The sequence below is a fragment of the Tachypleus tridentatus genome, chromosome 6 (assembly GCF_004210375.1).
Source record: "Tachypleus tridentatus isolate NWPU-2018 chromosome 6, ASM421037v1, whole genome shotgun sequence".
NCBI classification, from domain to species: Eukaryota; Metazoa; Arthropoda; class Merostomata; order Xiphosura; family Limulidae; genus Tachypleus; species Tachypleus tridentatus.
Window position 1 is genome coordinate 57,617,867 of NC_134830.1, and position 6,561 is coordinate 57,624,427.

The 6,561-nt window shown below is 31.4% G+C and overlaps 1 protein-coding gene and 1 non-coding gene across 2 annotated transcripts in view; one reads left to right on the plus strand and one right to left on the minus strand.

The window, feature by feature from the left end:
* The first annotated feature begins 1,295 nt into the window (after positions 1–1,295).
* TRNAA-AGC (transfer RNA alanine (anticodon AGC)) lies at positions 1,296–1,368 on the plus strand. The gene has a single exon. It is a non-coding gene; the product is annotated as a tRNA-Ala (tRNA).
* A 4,570-nt stretch (positions 1,369–5,938) lies between these two features.
* The window catches only part of LOC143252596 (THAP domain-containing protein 2-like), a 113,690-nt gene continuing 113,067 nt past the window's right edge, over positions 5,939–6,561 (minus strand). The window contains exon 3 of the transcript XR_013029066.1: positions 5,939–6,338. The gene's annotated coding sequence lies outside the window, so the exon portion shown is untranslated. The remainder of the gene's footprint in view (positions 6,339–6,561) is intronic.

The window sequence follows — 6,561 nt, forward strand, 5'->3', positions numbered from 1 at the left end:
TTTTAAAGTATATTTTCTTACTTCAAAGCAAAACAGGCTGTTTTCACTGCAAGTTTTGGTCCTAGTGAATAACATAACAATATTTTTTGGGAATTTAAGTCTGTGGTGTTAGAAAATGGTAATTATGTTTCAAACTATCGGACTGTGTAGAGATATTAAGTCAAAACGTCGTCAGTTTCCACCGATTGCTAAAAACAAGTCATTCCTTCTAACACAACCTGCAACATGATATAGTGCGATTGGCACATTGTTATTCACTCATAAGTTCGTAGAATATGTAGTATTTAATCTTAATAATAACATCCAATCATGAGCATATGCTTAGGCAAAGCTTACATCTCTGTAATCAGAGTTTTAATGTCAGTTTTATTCAATGTAATGTTTTACTATTACAGAAGAGAGTGACTCTTACATCGCCCCTGAGCTGTAATGTGGTTAGGGTTAGTGCATGCAGTGCGTTCAGACTGACGGCCATCAAAACATGGTATATCATTACATTGCATCACGCCTCGAATTTCCACTCTGTCTCTGGATATGTGACCCGGGAGTATCAGGTGCACTCCGGACCCCAATCCCCCTCCTTGGTTATTTTTTTTTCATAATTGAAGTTAGCAAATGAGTCCGCAATTGTTCTCTGATATTATTCGGTCCCGCAGCTACGAAAAAAATATTTTTTCATTCAGAGATTTCACTTAAGACTATTAACTAGTATTTTTTGTGATTTTATATATTGTCCAAATACTCCATCCAACCCATTTTCCAAGTCCTCACCTATAGTGTCAAATTAAAATAAAAAAATAATACATTAATTTTGTGTGTGTGGGAGGAGATGATAGCTATTAGAGTTCCAAATGTTTACCATAATAGTTTTGTTTTAGTCTAAAATAGAGAGCAGTTGTATCCTACACTGGCTAAACCTGGTTATAACAAACAAATAAATCACCGCTAGATAGTTCTGACAAAAACTGTAGTCTTGAATAAGAGTTCTGACAAAAAAATTACATTCTTGGAGGATCGTAAAATATTTAAATATACTATGATGACCAAAATGTCGTTTAGCTTTTGTGCCATTTGCTGTAAAAGCATATTGAATAAGTATATTTTACTTTAGTAATCCATTTGATAGCTCCTACCTATGTATTTATAAGCAAAAACTGAAACCTATTATTTTCAATCTTCAATATGCTTTATATTCACAAAATGTTATGCAAATACAATACATATATATACATAATCTTTTTAACATAATATTTAAAAATTATAAATTTTTAATATAATGACATTACTAATGTAGAGGGGGCGTAGCTCAGATGGTAGAGCGCTCGCTTAGCATGCGAGAGGTACCGGGATCGATACCCGGCGCCTCCAACTCTTTTATTTTCTTTATTAACTTATTGAAAATTAAGATAAGCCGTAAATATAAGCAAAAATAAAGTTACTTCTGGAAATGCTAGTTGAAATCGTTTCCATCACTGAGACCAGATTGAACCAACGACTATGTATATGGAGAATGAATAATTCTTGATGAAAAACCCACTTCAATGAATAATAAATAATATTTCACATTAAATTTATTAGCAAAATAAAATTTAATAATATAAAAAATAAGTATATACATAGTAATAGAATTAGGTATCAAATTTGGTCTTAGTATAAAAGACACGTGTCCAAAGTTATTGAACAGAAATCGTTCAGATTTAGCGTAGAGTTTTGCACTCGCCTACGCAAAAAAGGCACGTGAGCTTTCGGTTGGAAAATTTTACCACAGCACCAATAAATTTTTAGTTTTTTTCTCGTTTCAGTTAAAGAAACCGATTTAGAGCAGCTAAGCTATAAGATGAAAGCATGTGCATAAACAAAAGTATTGGATAAGCCAAGAGAAACAAAAACTTTCTTTGACAGAAAAACATACTTAACATTCATAGATCTTCTTTTTTCAAATTTTGTATTCTGATAGATTTTTATAACTTAAATTAGGTATCGTTTTTTTTGTTTTTTTTCTAGCGTGCTGATTGATACATAAGTATTGGTTAAGCCAAGCAAACTAAACTACCAATTCCTCCTAAAATCTTCAAAAAAATCGTACGAATTGACGGTTATTATTCATTATTCATTGCCACTTTTAAGTATGGATTTGCTAACTTTATGATATTCTTCTAAATAAAGAGCTTTAACGTCACTTGATATTAGTTTAAGTTTCATACGAATATAGAAATAATCATTAATATGTATATATATTTTTAAATCAGTAAATTAAATACAGCTTACTTCAGCATCACGTAGCGAAATCTTTGCAGAAATAAAATAATTGTAATTAATTCTGCAATAAATGGTATTACTTTTTTTAAAATTCTGAGTTAATTGATATATTTCAAGTTAATCAAGAAGTTAATAGAAATTTTCGCAACTGTGGTAAAAGTAATGAAAAATACTTTGACTAATGGTTCTTGGTGCTGTTTTCGTTCTATAATACATCACAAACAAGAAAACTGTTCTTATACTTAGATTAGCCATCTGTTGATAGTTTCTTTTTACTTCAAACTTGAGTTTCTTTCTATGAATAAATTTCGATATATTTTACACTCTCCGATTCATAAGCATTTAAACTGCTATGAATTACTACCAATACGTTCCTGGCATAGGTAAATTATGGTTAGGACAAGAAACTAAAATTATTTCAGAATATATATATATATATTATTAATAAACTAGTTGGATTTCCCAGGTCTGAAATTATGTAAATTCATCATTAATGAAAGTTTATCATAAGACATGAAACGTTGCTTTCTTTATATGTGATTGTGAACAAAAAATATAATGCTCGTAAAACTGCAAAACACAAAACGTGAAATCGTAAACTTACATGTATCTTCGTATGGACCCAACAGACCTTCAAACCAAATTTAGCGAAGATCCATCCACACCCTGCGAAATAGTTACATAGACGTAAAACAAACAGTACATAAATGCAACTTGATAGTATTATCTAATCATTAAAGTTTAAATACGAATGATTAATATAATTCTATGTTCTGTATCAGTGAGACTGAAAACATGAAAAACTTATGATGACTATTGAAACATCTTTGATGTTATTGACGTTTTTAATAGTAAGCTCGTTAAGACTTTACAAAGTTCAAACAGTTTAGCCTAACTTCAAACTGTAATTTAACAATACAACTTAATTTCCATACAGAATTTGTATATCTAACCCAAACTATTAAGTATGTTTCAAAAATAGTAACAAAGAAAATGTAATAGTTGCTTAACATGCAAAATAATGAATTATTTTGGCAAAACCTGCGTCAGTTGTTTTTCGTAAAGTTCTACTTTCAAATTTGTAGATACATATTAATATTTTCTTATTACATTTTTAAGGATGTGTGATATTTTATAGCAAAATAATTCATAGATTTGTATTTTTTTACTTAACAATTTATCTTACAAGTTTTAAAGGAATAAAATTATTGTTAAATAAAGATAGCTGTGTAGAGTTGGTACTGAACTTGGAAAACAAGATAGGGTTGGAAATGAGCACATAACTTGATTGATTGAGGCTCACATATCAAACACTAAGCAGTTCTGACTTTACATGGAAAATAAAATCCCTACATTACCGGCTTCCTTTAATTTATCCTTCTTGATTATCTATGTTGAAAAGTCTACTTTTATTTTATAAATATATTTTGGTTTGTTTGGAATTTCATGCAAAGGTACGAGTACTATCTGCGCTCGCCGTCCATAATTTAGTAGTGATAGACTAGAGGAAAGGCAACTAGTCTACACTACCCACCCTTGGGCTACTCTTTTAACAACGAGTAGTGAAGTTGACTGTAACATTATAACACCTCTCTGCTAAACAAATGAGCATATTCGAGCTCTTATCCACTAAACCATGAACCTTTGTGTCATAATTACTATTTCGTTGTTAAAGAGCATGTTTTGAGTGTTTGTAAAGTTGTTATTGTCAAATTTGTCTCAATGTTAGTTTTCTTTCTGTTTTTTTATTTCATTATATACTGTACTGTTATGAGCTATATTTTTCTAATATTGTAATATAAATGTTAACTAGAAGACGCATAATGTTAATAATGTCGGCCTAGAAAGTTCTAAAAATCGACATCAGCTTTTCTAATAATTTTAATGAGTTTACTATATATAAGAGAGGCAGTGAAACATTCAGTAGAGTTGTTTTCTGTCAGTACAGTGAACTAGCCAGAGAACATTTTTGTTTCAACTGGTGGTTAATCCGTCAGTATTTTGTTTTCAGTTACTTTATCGATCAGCTATTAATGTTAAGTATCTTCGTTTATGCAATCATCTGGACAGAAGAAAGACTGCCATTGATTTCAAGCATAAGATAAACAACCATGTACCAAATGATAGAAAAGTGTCCAGATCTGCAGTATAAAGAAAACTCAACGAGAATGGAATATTTGGTCGTGTAGCAATTAAAAAACCTTTACTTCGATCTCCAACTATTGTCAAGACAATGAAATTTGCTAAAAAGTACAAAAATAAACTGTTGATGATTGGAAAAGAGTGTTAAGGGTGGATAAATCCGAGTTTGAAATATTTGATTCAAAGAGTAGGTTGTAATTCAGTGGAAGAAAGGTGAAATATACTTACCTTAATGAAGCATGGGCGAGGTAATGTCATGGTTTGAGGGTGAAAAGTTTGATTATACAATCTTATTTCTTTGTTTAAGGTTTGTACGTCTATGTAGTGTGTTAGTGTTTTCCGACGAGAGGAAGTTAACACACTAATCGACCAGGGTACGAATTTAATTTATTGTTTTCGAAGTTAAAATTATTTGTCGGCCCGAGAACAAACCTAAAATAAGGAAGAAAAAACTTGCATTGCTATCATCTTGCAATATTATACTCCTTATTTTGAATTTATGCTATTTTCTATTTTGTTCTAATTGCCTTGGTTCCTTTATTATTCTGAAGTAGATAATAATTAGCCCGGCATGGCCAGGTGTGCGTGCGACTCGTAATCTGAGGGTCGCGGGTGCGCATCCCGGTCGCACCAAACATGTTCGCCCTTTCAGCCGTGGTGGCGTTATAATGTGACGATCAATCCCACTATTCGTTGGTAAAAGAGAAGCCCAAGAGTTGATGGTAGGTGGTGATGAGTATCTGTCTTCCCTCTAGTCTTACACTGCTAAATTAGGGATGGCTAGCATAGATAGCCCTCGAGTAGCTTTGCGCGAAATTAAAAAAACAAACAAGATAATAGCTGAACAAGATATTTAAAGAAAAGAAAGTAGCTGGAAAAATCCAGTAAAAGTGGTAGTCTCGTATCAGAAAAAGCAGAAACACAGTTTTTTTTCGTTTAGGGTAGTAGTATTTTAGGGTAAAACCAATTTCCTAAGAAGTATCAGGTAAGTAAACCTGCAAATAACAGTAAATTTAATCATGAAATAAAAGGAGTGATCTGGGGTTGATAACATGACAACATTTCTTTAAGTGTAGAATAATTATTGTACAAATTTAAATAAAAGAATAACATGTTTATTATCTCAAACAAACAGAAAGTACAGTATATATACATACTTGAGCATATGTAACCACAATCGACTTTACTGAAGTGTTTTTGTTACACAGATTTATTTTCCTCTAAGTTTATTTTCATAAAAGTAAAACACTATATTCTTGAAATATGTCTTTTCACAATAATATTCTAGTATAATTGATTGAGGAAAATGCACATTAATTATACGATAAGCTTTCGTATCGCAGTGTTATAATAATAATTATTCATTATGCATTTCATTATTCAATTCAACAAACGACATAGTGAGAAATTTAGCAGTACTTCGCGATTCACATCTTTACCGAGTCTTTGGTTATTATGCTGACCTATTAGTTATCTCAAAGGCTAATTCAGTTAACTTAAATATACTTCAACAGGTTAGTTCTGAAAACTTTAACATATTACAACGTGTAGTCTGTGCTTGACACCAAAGTCAATAATGAAAAGTATACGTTATGGTGGTCTTTCTGTACTTTCTATATTTACAAGACTGTACAAGAAATTGTAGATATTTTTATTTCAATCTATATATGACACTTTTAATGAAAGGTTAAATTTAGGGCGGAGAAGTCTGAAACGGCGTTGCACCTACAGAGAATTCAAACCATTTGCGTTCTTGATCTTTTGGTTGGAATGTAGAAGACACATCATTTAACACTTGAATATGTTCTCATGGAATATATATTCTCTGTTGTCACCACGCTGTGTTTCTACTACAAAGTGGAGCCACTAAAAATCGTGTTCAACACTTTCATTTCTTGACAAACGTTTTTTGTAAGAAATCCTGAAGGTCCTAGTGGCTGAAAGGGAAGTAAATGGATTTATAACATTAAAAATCGCATTTCAATACTCGCGGTGGGCAAAACACAAAGAGTATATTGTGTAGTTTTGTGCTTTACAATAAACAAACAAAAAGAATCCTGATAAATAACTAAATGAGTTGTTTAATTGGCGTCACTGGGTCAGATGAGCATTAGTCCTGTCTATAACATTCGGCCTTCGTGTTTATACTTTTGTTTAATT